Genomic DNA, 17,025 nt, shown 5'->3' on the forward strand with positions numbered 1-17,025 from the left:
TTATTCTCTCATATATCTCCCCCCACAAACACACACCGAGACATAATGTGTATCTTTCACATATACATTCACAAAACATGCAAACATTCCACACCCAAAAACAAACCTTCTGTATATACTGCACTAACATGTAAGGACCTGTTGTGCAATTTTTCAGAATATTTCAGACTTCAGCGAGAGCTGTGTGGCTTTGAAGGACTAGTCTTGTCTGTCAGATGCTCAGACTTGTGATATAACTTTAATTTGGATCTGAATCCTAATGAGATCAAGTCCTTATGGCAATTAGTATACATATGACAAAGCAGGCTTTGAGAACCCAGCTATCAAAAGAAGTTTATGCTTGACACTTATTAAAGATAGATCTAAAGTGTAAATCCAGTGTGAAGCAGTGTGAATGTGCTTGCCCCAGGGGAACCAAAAACATCAGGTGTCCTGATGTATCATGAACATATGTTACACACTATTTAAATCCAGTAGATTTTTTGTTTTTTGTTAAATCTGGGACTGCCATGAGAATAATTGGTAACGAAGTGGCAAGAACTCATCTGGGACTGTAGTAGATGGAAAAGATGCCTGCAAGTTTTATTATTGATGTTCAGGCTTCCAAAAATGGGGCTCTCCAGGGGGTAGATTCTCTTAAATGTATGGGAGTCTTTGGCAGCCCTTTTTTCTGATATCATTATTAATTATATTATTAATTAATTATTAATTATTATTATTATTATTATTATTATTATTATTTGGAAGTCCCTAATTGGTAGAACAGGTATCCTGCTAAAGAAGTCAGATAAAACTGCATTCTAAAATTAAATACATTTGCATTTTTACAGTGTTTTCCATTTGAAGTTTTAAAAGTCAATATGGATCCAGATAACTCATAGCACTTAGATAGCATGATAATAAATACCCTTAGAAAAATTTTAGATAGACAAGCAAGCTGACAAAAATATTGAACTATCTCTCTATGTATCTAGTGCATTTCTTGTTTAATCAACTTTAAAATGTGTTCAAAATGTTCCAGTTATTTAAGTAAGGCTAATAAATACAAAAAAAGAAAAAGAAAAAGAAAAAAGATGTTAATTTAACCTGCTTTAAACCTTTTGCATCTAATGGTTGCTAATGTTTTGATTGCAGATTGACCTAATTATACAAATGTTCAAAGATATCTCAAATTAGTCTCTCAATTTACATCTAAACTATTTACATGTATAGTTTTGTTCACACAAACAGTTGTACTTGCAAAATATAGAAGGCATGTACCTGATTTGTGGTTCATATGTTGTTTGTACACAGAAAACAAGGTGGCCAATATAAGATTTTAAAACATAGCAACTAAAGTAGAAGATACTGAATTTCCATTGGATAAAATTCAAGAATTTAAAGTATGATATACTGTAACAACAGGATGTGTAGTTCCCTTGGATATCTATTGTTTTAGGGTATCTGTGGCTAATTTAATTACTCATATAGGGTCTAATTCAGCAAAGTACTGAGCATTTTCTGAGAGGTTATGAGTAAGGCGATGTTTTAGTCATGGATATTTTTAGTAAAAGTCACGGACAGGTCACGGGCAGTAAACAAAAATTCATAGCCAGTGACCTGTCCATGACTTTTATTAAAAATACCAGTAAATAAAACTTGGAAGCGAGGGGTGGGGGCTGTGCAGGAGCCCCATGGGTGCTAGGGGAGGGCAGCCCGGCTGCTTGGGGAGGAGGGGGGGTTGCAGCATGCAGCCCAGGACCCCTGTCGGTGCTGGGGAAGGGGTTGGCAGGGCTGGCAGGCTCCCTACCCGGCTCTGCACCTCTCCCCCCCAGCAGCAGAGTTTGCGTGTGGGAGAGGGCAGGGGGTTGGGGCATGGGATGGGGTGAGGTGGGCTCTGGGCGGTGCTTACCTGTGGGGGCTCCCCAGAAGTGGCGACATCTGCTAGGTGGAGGCATGGCCTCACTCAGATGCTAGGTGGAAGCGTGGCCAGGCAGCTCTGCACACTGCCTCCGCCTGCAGGCACCGTCCCCACAGCTCCCATTGGTCGCAATTCCCGGCCAATGAGAGCTGCAAAGCCACCGCTATGGGTGGAGTCTAGCAGCTGAGCAAGGGTGATGTCGCTGCTTCCGGGGAGTCTCCCAGGTAAGTGCCACCCAGATCCCACCTCACCCCATCCCATGCCCCAACCTCCTGTCTTCTCCCACATCCAAACTCTGCAGCTGGGGGGCGTGGTGGCCTGCAACTGCCCCATCAGCAGCCGGTATTTGCAGGGGCTGCCTGAGCTACCCCTGAGCCAGGTGCATCGGTCACTGAAGAAGTCACGGAGGTCACAGAAAGTCATGGCATCCGTGACTTCCATGACCTCCATGACAAACTCACAGCCTTAGTTATGAGCACCCTCAACAGGAGTTGAAAGCTTTCACTATCTTTGCATTATTGGACTCATACGGTAAATACAAGGCAGGAAAAAATAAGCTTTAATCTGCAGGATTAATCGATTTTATGACACTCTTTTTTACTGGTTTGTTTTGCTGATTTCAGGTAAAAAGTCAGAGGGTCACATTTTCCTTAGCCATGACCTGATGCTTTGCAAAAAAAGGCAAATACCACTTTCAGCAGATGTATTAACAAGAATGTTGTACATAAGGCACAGGAGGTCATTGTTATTCTCTATTTTGCGCTGGTGAGGCCTTAGTTGGAGAATTGTGTCCAGTTCTGGGCAGCACAACAAGAAGGATCTGAACAAATTAGCTAAAGTCCAGAGGAGAGCAACAAAAATGATAAGAGGTTTGGAAAAGAGAGGAAAGGTTGAAAGAAATGGGCACATTTAGTCCAGAGAAGTGTGAAAAAGCAGGGACATAACAGTTTTCATACATGTAAAAGGATGTTATAAAGGGGATGGTGAACAATTGTTCTCCATGTCCATAGTCCACCAAAGACAGGACAAGAAGTAACAGGCTTCATTGGCAGCAAGGGAAATTTAGGCTGAATGTTAGGACAGCATTCTAGCTATAAGGATAGTTAAGCACTGGAACTGGTTAATAAGGCAGGTTGTGGAAGCCCTGTCATTGGAGGTTTCTAAGGACGGATTATACGAAACATCAGTCAGGAATGGTCTAGGTCAGTGGTTCTCAACCTATTTACCATTGTGGGATGCATCCAATACTACCTGTACAGCCCTGAGGATGTTTGTGGCTCTGTGCTGATTGGGCCACAAGTGGCAGTGGGCCGCAGGTTGAGAACCGCTAGTCTGGGTATACTTGGTCCTGCCTGAGTACAGGGGGATGGACTAGATGATCTCTGGAAGTCTTGCCAGGAGTACATTTATATGATTCTATGTAGGTTTTAAATTGCCTAACCCAGCCCTTGTATGGCCCACAGAATTCCAGTCTCTGTGCTCTGGGGACCACAAGGACTGCTCCCTTTGGAGCATGCACTTTCTCAAAAAGGATAGAAAGAAGCAGAGCCATACCACTTTCTGCTCTATGCAGGTGACTGAACACTTGCAGTTAGAAGAAGCTGTATTTAACAAAGGTATGCACCAACAGTCACCCAGCCTGTATGTGTCCCAGACCTCCAAAAGCCATTCTGATCTGATGAGGCAGGATGCCTCTCTGTGTTCCCACTGGAGCTGAGTAACTCAGCCATGTTCCTGAAGCAGAACTGCACATAATGTGCACAACATAACTCAAAGTGATGAATGAGGAATTAATAGAACACTAATTTCTTCAGGTACATGAGTAACTAGGTAAAAGCAATCAGGCAGCACCCCCAGCCTACCTAATTTGAGTATATAAAGAGTGGCAAAGAACATGGTGATTTTTTTTTTCCTTTTTAAACATTTCCTGCATTAGCCTATTGGAACAGAAGAGGATGTATCAAGGAAGATAAAGATATAAATCTATTTTTTCCTTTAGGGAGTGTTTTCTAGTGAGATCACAATAAAGATCCTTTTGGAGAAATGAGCCAGGTATTATACTTCAATTTATTCTATTAAGGAAGTATTACTTAGGTTGCTTAGTCGAACACTTGAAAGTTAGGAAACATATCAATTAAGGTTGTCTGTACAGATGCCAAAATTTTGCTGACAATGGAAGCAAAATGGAAGGGGAATGACAATTTTCAAAAGTTTACAAGTCAGCTAACCCTGAACTGAATTTCATGGGAGAAAGAAAATTCACTTTTCCAACCTAACGGCTTTTTCCCCAACAAATTTCAAAGGCCTGTTGCTAAAAATGGAGGTGTCAGATCTCAAAAAGTTGGAAAAAATATTTTACAATGGAAAGCATAATAAAATCTACCTATTGTGATCTCTACCAGCTCTCACCATATTTTGTTTTCAGAAGGAAAGGGAGAAAGAATGTTGTTGAGTAAAAAAAAATCCCCTTCTTGACTCTTTGTATGGAAAAGCAAGGTGATAATGACTGAGCACTGAGGTTGAGACAAACAGCATCTGATCAGCATTGCTGATCTATCAGCAATAGTAGTCTCAAGTTAAAAGGAACAACATTCTTCATGAAAGCTAGTATGTGGCAGATGTTGCTTCACTCAATCATTTGAGAAATATGTACACATTCTAATAATTTTTTGTCATATTTTACTGAAACAAAACCTACAAGCCATCACACATTTTTCATGAGTCTATTTTCAAATTTGCTTTTTAGTGTATTACATAAATGCATAATTTCTTTTTTATTATCTTGTAACTCAGTCCTATGCCTTTCATTTTTCTATTTTGATGATCTCTTAGTATTTCTATTTGCATAAATCCACTGTGTTGTCCTAATTCATATCCAGTTATTCAGTTAAATATGTTTTTTTAGCAAAGAATAAATGTATAACATCAAGTTCTGATATTTAGAGTAGTGAATAACCCTTGATTCACCTGAAGTAAATGGGAAGGCAGGTATTCAGTCCCTCTGAAATTCAGACTCTATATATTATTTTGTAAGCATTTTCATATATTCTTTTTCTAGTTCATGGGAACTACTCTTCTAGGGAGCCAGTAGTGAGGTTTGTGTGACATCTGTACAAGGACTTTGTTCTTGAACACTTCCATGAGGAAATCCTGGAAAAAAATTACTCCCAATATCCAGTCAGGAAGGTTTGCCCCTCTTCCCCCTGTGGAAAAATGGAAGACCCCAGAGCAATCTATAAACAGGGTCTGCAAACTTCTGCAGGACGGGCTCCTTTCCCCCAACTTCCTGCCAGCATGGCTCTATTGGAATAGATCTAGTAAGGATTGCCTGAATGCCTGGTGGGATGCTGAGGGAAAGGGGAAACATGGAAGCCTGGGAGGCAGGTATCGTAGGCCAGGGAAGACTAAGTCTCCTCTAACCCAGATCGTGGCCCCACCAGTGCTCTGCCCAAGGCCCCAATCATACACTGCCTCTCCCCCTCCCCTGAAGCTGGGAGGGGGAGGGGGCTCAGCGCCAGCCGACAGCCTGGAGCTCAGGACTCAGGCCGGCTGGTGGCCTGGGAGTCGGGAGGGGAACTAGGCCAACTGGCTTCCTGGGGGTCAGGATGGCCTGGGGTTGGGATGGCCAGCATGACTGGGTAGGGATGGCCAGTGTCTTCGGGTGCCTGGGGCGGGTGGGCAAGGCTCATCTGGCTGCAGGGGGCTCAGGGCTGCAGATGTAGGGGGCTAGTCTTGGGGCTCTGGTGTGCAGGGGGCCTTGCTTCGGGTGGAAGCGGGGAGGCTGGGGGCTAGCCTCCCCAAAGTGGGGGTTTACCTGCTACGCATGCATGCAAGAGTTAATATTATCTGGGGTAATAACTGTTTTAAATATTTTATCTCTGGCTGATCTAGTAATGCATGAAAACATCAACCCCAACCTTTGCTCCACCTGCATTCCCAAAGTTTTGCCATCCACCAGTCAGCCTCTTCCTTAAACACCTCCACGTGCTATTCTCCAATGTTGCCCCTTACGTATAGAGGAAAAGCTGGTAAAAATCTGATTGGCCTTCTTAGCCAGCGTGGATGTGTGGAATGGTGCTGAGAGGGTGAACAACACCCTTGGGCTACACTGTAAAACAGTCAGTCAATGAGCCTGCTCAGCTGGGAGGGCACATCATACTGGATAATCCAGGTGTTTACAACAGACTTCTGGGCTGGCTGACTGAGGCATAGGTCAGTTAGTGAAAGAGCCATGCCAGGTAGAAGGGACCTCTTTTTTTCCACCTTGAGTATCTTTGCTTCTAGCGGCAAGAGGTAGATAGAATCTATGTGAACAGCAGGCTCCCATTACTGTTTGGATTACAGCACAGCATTGTCCTCTGGGCTCATGAACAGGCAGGAGTGTATCTCCATGGGGCACTGATGGGCTTCTCTCAGAGCAATCATTCAGTCAGTTGGACATCCTGTGGGACGAGCAGATGTCCTGGATTCAAGAGCTGTGGGGATAGCACCCTGCCCTGAATTTCCTTCTCATCCATCATGGAAGCAGCAATGTCAGTTGTAGACAAGGACATGGGAAATGTGACTGGATAGCCCTGAAGGTCCTGTCTCCTTTTAGCTTGGAGATGTAGTCAGAGTTGCTGTCACTATGCAGATTTTGGAGAGGTGCTCATGAACCAGTGGCAGTTGATTGGGCTCGGAAGCAGATCAACAGGATAATGAGATTGTTTGCTAGTGTGGCTGCAGAACAAATGCTGATGCAAGAGAGAATGTCATAAAACTCCCTTAAACTTTTTTTGTCAAGGTTGCATGCCCCTATTCGATGCTAGAGTGGATGATTTCACTGGTATATTATGACTTTGATTCAGAAATAACTATGGGCTCTCCAGAGAGGAAATGTCAATTAAGTTTTAGTCTAGAGACATCTCTGGCAGCAGTGTGTCAGAACCTTTATTCTTCAGGGTCGTTATTGGAAGTGGTTGTCTTAAACCTTCAAATGAGAGGTTTGGGAAGAATACCTTCTCCCTGTGAATCAGGAATCAACACACTTTTCTTAGAAAACAATTGGATTCACACAGAAGTTCTGAGCCATCTTGTGAGGCTTGGCACTTTCCCAGGCAGTAGACTATTTAGGGTTCTAGGACAGTATAGTCCTTTGGCAATGCTGACTCTTATAAGGCCTTGGTTCTAAGTGGGCAAGTTGAGCCATGGGAGTGTGATGCTCTTAATTTCAGGAGCACTGATGACATGTGAGCATCCATGCTCTTCCCCCTTTTCCTTTGCTGGAAAATAATCCTGCCATGGATTTAATGAGGTTGAAGCTTGTTGGTCAAAATCCCTGATGTCTGTGTTCATCCTCTTTGCTCCTGCCATTCACAATCCTAACAGTCATTACCTTATCCTCCTTCAGATCCCTCCTTAAAACTCATCTCTACTGTGATGTTTGCAAAGCCTAGCTTGCTGATCATGGTTAGACTGGTGATAAGCTGTGACTATTCTTCTTTCCTTTTCCAGATTCTACCCTCATTAAAAAAGCCTTCAGTACATCAGTACATTCAACTTACAAAGTTGCAACAATTTTTCTTCACATTTATTTGATTGTATGTTGTATCCCCATCCTCTGCCCTTTGTCTTGTTGTGTTGTTAGACTATAGTCCTTTCAGGGAAGGGACTGTTCCTTTTCTGTGCCTGAAGACTGTTCAGAACAATGGGGCCCTAATCTTGATTGAAACTTTTGGTTCCTACCATAATATAAATATTTAATAATAATAATCATAGATTGGGCTGGGTTGGGGGGGAGACGTGGTCAGCCTTTAACTCATCCTGATACCGCCTTCCCCCTGCATGGACACTGAGTGCACAGAAACCTCTCCGCAAAATCTAGGGAGAGAGGGTATGGTGTGTAGATGCTCCTGAGCCTCACCATTCCCTGAGGATGAAAGGAGGGAAGGGCAGAATCTAGGCTGTTCTCAGGAATATGACTATCTGAATGTTTAAACCTTGTAGGTATAGATATTTGTAACTTAGGTAGTTCTCCTAACTCAAAAGAAATCTTTCTGCATTCATGTGTTAGTTGCAAACAAGAACACACATGATTTCATATTTTACATATAGAGTAATCGTAACATACTCATATTAAAGAAGGTACAAGACCTTTGTGACCAACGTCTTTGCAACATATGTTCATATAAAATTTGAACTGAAGAGTGAATATCTATAAAAGTTAACAACTTAAATAATTTAGCTTATTTTCCTTTCACTTACATACAAGGATTAACTATGTGTGAAATACAATGTGGCAAAATACATGGTCCAAAAATGTAGAGATAATATTTGAAAAAGCTATACGTGGATTTCTTTAACTATCATAAGATTAAAGATATTAGTGTTAAATTCTATATTGCCACATATTAAAAGGAGAATATCATGCAATAAATGAAGTATGAAACATTTTCTGGGATATTAATATATTAGCCATCAAGCAGGTACAAAACAGTACCCTTTAGGTCAAATAGGATACTTAAGCATTTAGCAAAAAATTGAGTACGTTGCTTGCAAGAAAATTGTAAAGCTATAAAATGATTCAGTTCAGTGATTCCAGTATGGTTTAATGATAATGAATCTTTTGTATCACCCACCTTGGGAATATCTAACATTACTGAGTCCTACTACTTATAATGACTTTTTGGTAAGGAAGAAGGATATGAAAACACACATGTGCATATTAGTTAATGCAAGACAAGAATTATTCATATTTAATTTAATCAGCTCAGTAAAAAATAAAATTGCAGGAACATTTAATGTTTCAAACACAATTTTGTATATAGTCAGGCTAAGAATGAATGTTTCCCAGTTTAATAGATTCCTTCTATTTATATATGTAATATATATTTAGTTATTAAGAGTGTTAACAATGTTGTAAAAATAGGAGTAAATAATATCACTGAATCTTAATGTGCTTTTTCTTTTCTTTTATTTTCTTTTCTCAATTTTTTGTGAGGTGAGTAGTTTCAGTGTACCTGGCCTATTATTTCACATACTTTTAACACTAAAGTTGTTCTTTTTTTTTTAAATGACTGATAAAACATGCTAGAAAAAAAAAAGTAGCAGAGGTCTGCAAAAGGACTCCAGGCTCTCAGGAGAAGATGGAGGAAAAACTGAAGGATAGTGAGTGCAGAACAGATGCCCACATCCAAACCCCACTATTATCACTGACAACTAGCATAAGTCCCTAGCCTCTGTTTGTCAGAAGCTGGGAATGGGCAACAGGGGATAGATAACTTGATGATTACCTGAAAGGCACCTTAGAGACTAACAAATTTATCTGAGCATAAGCTTTCATGGGCTAAAACCCACTTCATCAGATGCATGCAGTGTAAAATACAGTAGGAAGATAGATAGATAGATAGATAGATAGATAGATAGATAGATAGATAGATAGATACACAGAGAACATGAAAAAATGGGAGTTGCCATACCCACTATAAAGAGAGTGATCAGTTAAGGTGGGCTATTATCAGCAGGAGAAAAAAAAAACTTTTTTAGTGATTCACAGGATGGCCCATTTCCAACAGTTGACAAGGTGTGAGTAACAGTAGGGGGGGAAATAAACATGGGGAAATAGTTTTACTTTGTGTAATGACCAATCCACTCCCAGTCTTACCTATTCTGTTAATTCCATCTGAAGCACCTGGCATTGGCCACTGTCTGAAGATAGGATCCTGGCCTAGATGGACCTTTGGTCTGACCCAGTATGGCAGTTCTTATGTAAATGTGTAATGTTGTGGCTGTGTCGGTCCCATGATGTTAGAAGCACGAGGTGGGTGAGATAATATCTTTTATTGGACCAACTTCTGTTGGTGAGAGAGACAAGTTTTGAGATTACACAGAGCTCTTTTTCAGGTCACCTTTTAACTTGAGTTCAAGCTCTGTGTAAACTCAAAAGATTGTCTCTCTCATCAACAGAAGTTGGTCCAATAAAAGACATTACTTCGCTCGCATTCTCTAAAGCAGTGTAATTTTTTTTTAATATATAACCATGTTGTATATAAATCTTGTATGGGGCTGAAGCTAACAGTAGAGTCATCATAAGATTTTTATTTTTTATTTTTATATAGAGCAAATTACTTCCAATCCTTCCTCCACCCAAATAAAAATGCAAATTTGGAACATTTGGCTAATAATGGTATTTCTTTGCATACACAGCTACAAATTAACTTCTTGTGTTCTTCACAGTGTAAAGATTTTTGTAAAACAGATTTTTTAAAAACAAATAAACTTGGTTCAATAGATGTGAGGTTTACCGTGGGCAAATCACTTTCACTCCTATGTTTTCCCCATCAATAAAATGGATATAATGATACTTCCTTCCTTTGTAAAGTACTTTGAGATAGATGAATGAAAATACTCTACAAGAAATTAGAAATTATTATCATTAGAGACATATTTCAAAATATTCAGAGGTTTGCTCCAGATCTGGTTACTTATCCATATCCTTCCCTCCTCCCCCAAATATTCTGCTTGAATTGTCACTCAATAGTGCTCTTTCATGATTTTTTAAAATATATTTTGTGCTCTTGCGCGTGCTTGAAATACTGCAGCAAGAGCATCTCTAGTGATAGTTTGATACTTCTTCTATTGTTTGCAGCTCCAACCAAGAAACATACAACTGCATACTATAAAAATGAATGACTCACTTGTTCTAGACCTCAGAAAATACTCTGACTCATTCTGAGGTTTGGGGAAAAGGTTTGAATCAATTCCTAATTTAGCTCAAGTGACTAGTACACATATCCTAAATTAGGCTTCAAGCCTGCAAACATGTATGCTTGTGAGACACTTTACATATGTTAATTGAATGAAACTATTCACATGTGTAAAGCTACTTATTAGCATAAATGCCTGCAATATTGGATTTAGTGTCATTTATATGATGATGCATATTTTATAGTATTAGGAAAAGTGATACTATGCAGAAAGTGACAGACTTTTATACCTTTAGAATCTGTTAAGAAAAACACTGTCAAACTGAAAAGCACTGTCAAACTGTTTCCAAGTTTATGACAAGACCTCCAGTTTATTGAGCTCCTTATTAGGCAGGTAAATCATAGAATCATAGAATCATAGAATATCAGGGTTGGAAGGGACCTCAGGAGGTCATCTAATCCAACCTCCTGCTCAAAGCAGGACCAATCCCCAACTAAATCATCCCAGCCAGGGCTTTGTCAAGCCTGACCTTAAAAACTTCTAGGGAAGGAGATTCCACCACCTCCCTAGGTAACACATTCCAGTGTTTCACCACCCTCCTAGTGAAAAAGTTTTTCCTAATATCCAACCTAAACCACCCCCACTGAAACCTGAGACCATTACTCCTTGTTCTGTCATCAGCTACCACTGAGAACAGTCTAGATCCGTCCTCTTTGGAACCCCCTTTCAGGTAGTTGAAAGCAGCTATCAAATCCCCCCTCATTCTTCTCTTCTGCAGACTAAACAATCCCAGTTCCCTCGGCCTCTCCTCATAACTCATGTGTTCCAGTCAGCTAATCATTTTTGTTGCCCTCCGCTGGACTCTTTCCAATTTTTCCACATCCTTCTTGTAGTGTGGGGCCCAAAACTGGACACAGTACTCCAGATGAGGCCTCACCAATGTCGAATAGAGGGGAACGATCACATCCCTCGAGCTGCTGGCAATGCCCCTATGTATACATCCCAAAATGCCATTGGCCTTCTTGGGAACAAGGGCACACTGTTGACTCATATCCAGCTTCTCCTCCACTGTAACCCCTAGGTCCTTTTCTGCGGAACTGCTGCCGAGCCATTCGGTCCCTAGTCTGTAGCGGTACATGGGATTCTTCCGTCCTAAGTGCAGGACTCTGCACTTGTCTCTGTTGAAGCTCATCAGATTTCTTTTGGCCCAATCCTCAAATTTGTCTAGGGCCCTCTGTATCCTATCCCTACCCTCCAGTGTATCTACCTCTCCTCCCAGTTTAATGTCATCTGCAAACTTGCTGAGGGTGCAATCCACACCATCCTCCAGATCATTTATGAAGATATTGAACAAAACTGGCCCCAGGACCGACCCTTGGGGCACTCCACTTGATACCGGCTGCCAACTAGACATGGAGCCATTGATCACTACCCTTTGAGCCTGACAATCTAGCCAACTTTCTATCCACCTTATAGTCCATTCATCCAGCCCATACTTCTTTAACTTGCTGGCAAGAATACTGTGGGAGACCGTGTCAAAAGCTTCGCTAAAGTCAAGGAACAACACAGCCACCGCTTTCCCCTCATTCACAGAGCCAGTTATCTTGTCATAGAAGGCAATTAGATTAGTCAGGCATGACTTGCCCTTGGTGAATCCATGCTGACTGTTTCTGATCACTTTCCTCTCCTCTAAGTGCTTCAGAATTGATTCCTTGAGGACCTGGTCCATGGTTTTTCCAGGGACTGAGGTGAGGCTGACTGGCCTGTAGTTCCCCGGATCCTCCTTCTTCCCTTTTTTAAAGATGGGCACTACATAGCCTTTTTCCACTCGTCCGGGACTTCCCCGGATCGCCATGAGTTTTCAAAGATAATGACCAATGGCTCTGCAATCACATCCACCATCTCCTTTAGCACTCTCGGATGCAGCGCATCCGGCCCCATGGACTTGTGCTCGTCCAGCTTTTCTAAATAGTCCCGAACCACTTCTTTCTCCACAGAGGGCTGGTCACCTCCTCCCCATGCTGTGCTGCCCAGTGCAGTAGTCTGGGAGCTGACCTTCCAGACTCCTTCCAGAGCTGACAAGATTGTAGGCTCGTTTATTGGTTAGCAAGGATAGCTATTACATAAAATGCACACACATGCTTTATGAGTGAGATTCTGCATCTAAGTTTCTCAAACATGAAAATGTCAACTGCCTTGCATTTATATGATGATTTTGTATAAACTGAAATAAATTCAACAATTGCCACTAAAATTCAGCATTTAGCTTTAGTTACCACAAATTCATATGTAGATACTGATAAACAAGAGTTTGATCCTGAAAAGCGCTAAGCACACGTCACTACTCAGCAGTTTACAGGAATTTCATCCATATGCTTTATTTTTAGAATAGAATTTAACCAATATTTCAGATAACTGGTACTGTAGAACAGGGCTGACTTTTCAGTGGCAACTGCTTTCCCAACTATTCTGTGACCATTTTATTGAACTAGAGTACTAATTAATCAATGATTCATCACTTGATTTTTACCATGATTCAATAAGAAAAGTGTGTACTTGATACACTGTCAACAAAAACACAAAGCAGACTGCTATCATTTGCAAATAGAAATACATCTTCTTACTAAATGTTGCATCCGAAGTGGGCTGTAGCCCACAAAAGCTTATGCTCAGATAAATTTGTTAGTCTTTAAGGTGCCACAAGTACTCCTGTTCTAAAGTCTCTGACCATTAAAGATGACTGGGAATTTCACATAAAACATTCTCCATTGTGCTACATCAAGATGGTAGAATCTTTGTGAAACGTCTAATGTTTAGATTATTTATCTACTCATTTCTTCAGAGTGCTTTTGCTAGAATTAATAAAATGCAAATATCATTGGCAATATACAGTAATTCCATTTACAAACTAAACTGGACAATGTGGAATACCTAATTTAAATTGTAAATTTCCAATTTGCATATTCCACTTGTGTTATTGTGTGTTGCGCCTTTCTGACTGCTCCTTTGATTCTTGATTGTTAATGTCTATTTGTTTCTGTCACTTCTCACTCAGATGTATTTTCTGTAACCATTTTATTTAATCTCTTTTTTGTCCTCTTTCATCTTGTTTTTTTCCCTACTATTAACTCCTTGAATACTATTACTGTGCAGTTGCAAAGATGTACAGTTAGCAGAAATTATTTTTTTTTCACAAGAGGCCAATAATTTGGAATATTTCAAACAATAATTTGGTAACCCATTGATTGGGTAGGTCCTTAAGAAAAGAAGCTCATTTTGTCTCTTTCAGAGAATAGGTAAAATGGCAATTCATCAACAACAGATATTCAACACATATGAAAATGCACCCACCCTTGCAGCCTCAGAAGTGGGGAGATTTTGTCAAAGCAAAGAAAACAGAACAAATGTTCCTCCCTTCTTTGTTTATCTTCCCTCCTCATGGAACTAAAGAGAGAAGCTCTGTGTTTGACTGGTTGGACAGACAGGTGCAGCATAAGACTATGGGCTCCCATGCACTCAAATGGAGGAGTTTATAAACCCTTCCCCTTGCCCAGGACACTATTCTGCATTGGGAAGAAAAGTTCTCTCCTTGGGGTTAGAGTGGGACAAGGTTTTGGGGCCTTGCTATGGAAAACATGCAAACAAGGTTAATGGTGCAGAGGGTTTGTGCGGGAAGCTGACAGCAGTCATCCTCCAGGTGATGTAGATTTCAGTAGGAAGGATGATCTACACTGGACCAGTTATTGCCAGATAGTTCCCAGATGTGTCATTTCATAAAGATGTGGCCTACTTCAATCACTTTCCCGCTGTCTTGACATTCTTCCTGTTGTGTCTGGGACAATACAGCCATTTTTTGGGTGCCTAACTTTATGTACCCAAGTTTGAATATTTTGGCTAGTGTTATAAATTATGCTCAAAGGGTATAGTCAGTCCTTATACATCTCAAAATCTGACTAGACAGTTACGTTTGTCATGCTAAAGGCCTTATTCTGCAAATATCCTACAGATTTCAAGCAGAGTATGGTTAAGTAAGGAAGTGGACTGAGCCATTTAAAAATTCTAGCAGCGGACAGTTTCTTACAACAGGCTACATTTTGTCAGATCTTAAGAAATTGTAATCTGGGTTTTACAATGATTATTTTTAGTTCACTGAACCTCTAAAACAACTCTGGCTGATTTCAAAGCAAATGGTGAAAATCTGCATATTGAAGGATTTTATTATTTTTCAGTGATCACAAATTGTTCCATGTAAACTATCAAAGTACTTTTAATTTGTTTTGAAGTTAAATCCATATGAACATGACAGTTGTTCTACTGTTAATGGATCCAGTCCAAACCTTTGGAAGTATGTCTGAATCTATAAATATTAATAAAGGACAAGATTAAATTGATTTTTTTGAATTATGCTTATTATTAATCGAGTGACCTGCCTGAAACCTTAAGTGTTTGTGCCCTGAACCTATTAATTGCTTTAGATTAAGAGAACCAGGAGGTAAAAAAAGAAAAAAATCTGTAGCTGGCTAAAGACAACAGCACTGCAGCATGCATGGGGCAGGGAAGACATTGTCTGAAGCTAGCTCCTTTCACTAAATTAGATGTCAGTAGATTTTTTACATTTCTTTTTTTCATGTGTAAGAAAAACTTTTCAATTAACATTATAAATATAGTATATTTAACAAACGGAGTTAACACAGATCAGCACTGTCTCATTTTAAAAGAAAAGGAGTACTAGTGGCACCTTAGAGACTAACCAATTTATTTGAGCATAAATACATAATAAATAAATTGGTTAGTCTCTAAGGTGCCACTAGTAACCCTTTTCTTTTTGCGAATACAGACTAACACGGCTGCTACTCTGAACCCTGTCATTTTAAAAGGTAGTTCATGGGGTAGAAATGGAACCGCTCTGTTACACAAGGCAATTCAGCTGTTAGGGGTGACAATCCCGTTTCCCCACCTTAGAGTGCAGAGGGTTTCTGAAGGCAGCAAGCCAGTTCCACTGAGCAGCCTGAGCCCACAGTGGGTTGTGAACCCAGTCAGGTACAGCGCAATTGTGCAAAAGCCACAGACAGGGCCACTGTAGGGCCACAGATCCAACAGTCCACTGTCTTGGGGGATGGCAGTGTTAAAGATTCTCTTTCCTCCTACTACATTCCTTCATGAGAAGCACTGCACCACCCCTTGGCCACTGGATCCTGACCAGCACCTGTGCTATCTGATACGGGGGAGGAGGGGCACAATGCACGGATACATTATTTGTATTGCAATAGGCCCATAAGCCTCAGTCATTGTGCTATGGTCTGTTCTAGCACACAACAGAAACTATCCCTGCTACAGGGAGCTTACAATCTAAATAGAAGATTGAGACAATAGGTGGATATAGACAGACAGATGGGGAAGCCCAAGGAAACAAAGCAATATTCAGTATGATAAAGAGTAGTCACAGCTGACTAACTGTTGTCAATTTTTGTTTGTATTCAACACAGGAAAGGAGAGTTTGAACGGTGCATTTGAACAAAGACAATGGTGTGGCTTTGCAGACGTTTATGGGGAGCTATTCTCAAGCCTAACGGCCATCTTGAAAGAAACCAAAAAGGTACTTGTTTGAAAGTTTAACAAGTGGCCTTGAAGGTTGGTATCATTGCTAATCAGAGGCAGGAATAGATAGCTGGACAGTATATGAAAGATGAGAGATTGGGTGGGGATATCATGAAGAACTTTGAAAGTGAAAATTAGTATCTTATGTTTGACGTAATAAAGAATGTGGATTCCCCATGAGTTAGCAGGGTTGTGTCATGTCTCTGCCAAGACAGAGACAACAGTGAGTGATGAATATGCAACCGTTGTCTGTTCAAAGTAAAATATCTTGTTCAGTACAATGGATTTGCTCTAGACAGGAGAAGACACTTCCTCCTCTTGTCTGAAGTGAGAGGGTGTTTGGAAGTAACGGAAAGTTACCAGGAAGAGAACAAAAGAAGCAGGTGACCCCAGCAGGAGTCTATAAAGAAACTCACAGAAGGATATATAGGTATGTGTGAGAGACATTTTGCATCAGATTAAGATAAGGGAAACTATTGAAAGGGCAGGGTAAGCCAAAGGGTGGAGAAGATTAGCATGGCCCCCGCGCAAGGATGACATGCAAATTCGTGAAGCATTCCAAATACCAATAATCCCCCAAAGACTCTCAAGGGAAAGGTGAGCTAATGATGGACTTTGCATTCAGAATGTTTTGTATGATCCATAGTCTCCTGTGCTTTTGTCTGTTAAGTAAAACATATAAAGCTGATAGATTGAACAAAATGTGTGTGTGTGTATTGACTCTTTCACAAGTACTGTTTGCCCTTGAGGGAGTTAAACTGTAACCAAAAGCTTCACACCTTTGGGGTGGAGCTCTGGGAGAGGGGTGTGTTCAAGTGCTGGGGATTCTTAAGGGTGAGTAC

The 17,025-nt window shown here is 40.7% G+C and overlaps 1 pseudogene; it reads left to right on the top strand.

Moving 5' to 3' along the window:
• Positions 1–16,686: 16,686 nt before the first annotated feature.
• On the top strand, positions 16,687–16,751 carry LOC140909828 (U6 spliceosomal RNA; annotated as a pseudogene).
• The last annotated feature ends 274 nt before the right edge of the window (positions 16,752–17,025 follow it).

This window comes from Lepidochelys kempii, chromosome 3 (assembly GCF_965140265.1).
Source record: "Lepidochelys kempii isolate rLepKem1 chromosome 3, rLepKem1.hap2, whole genome shotgun sequence".
Lineage (NCBI taxonomy): Eukaryota > Metazoa > Chordata > Testudines > Cheloniidae > Lepidochelys > Lepidochelys kempii.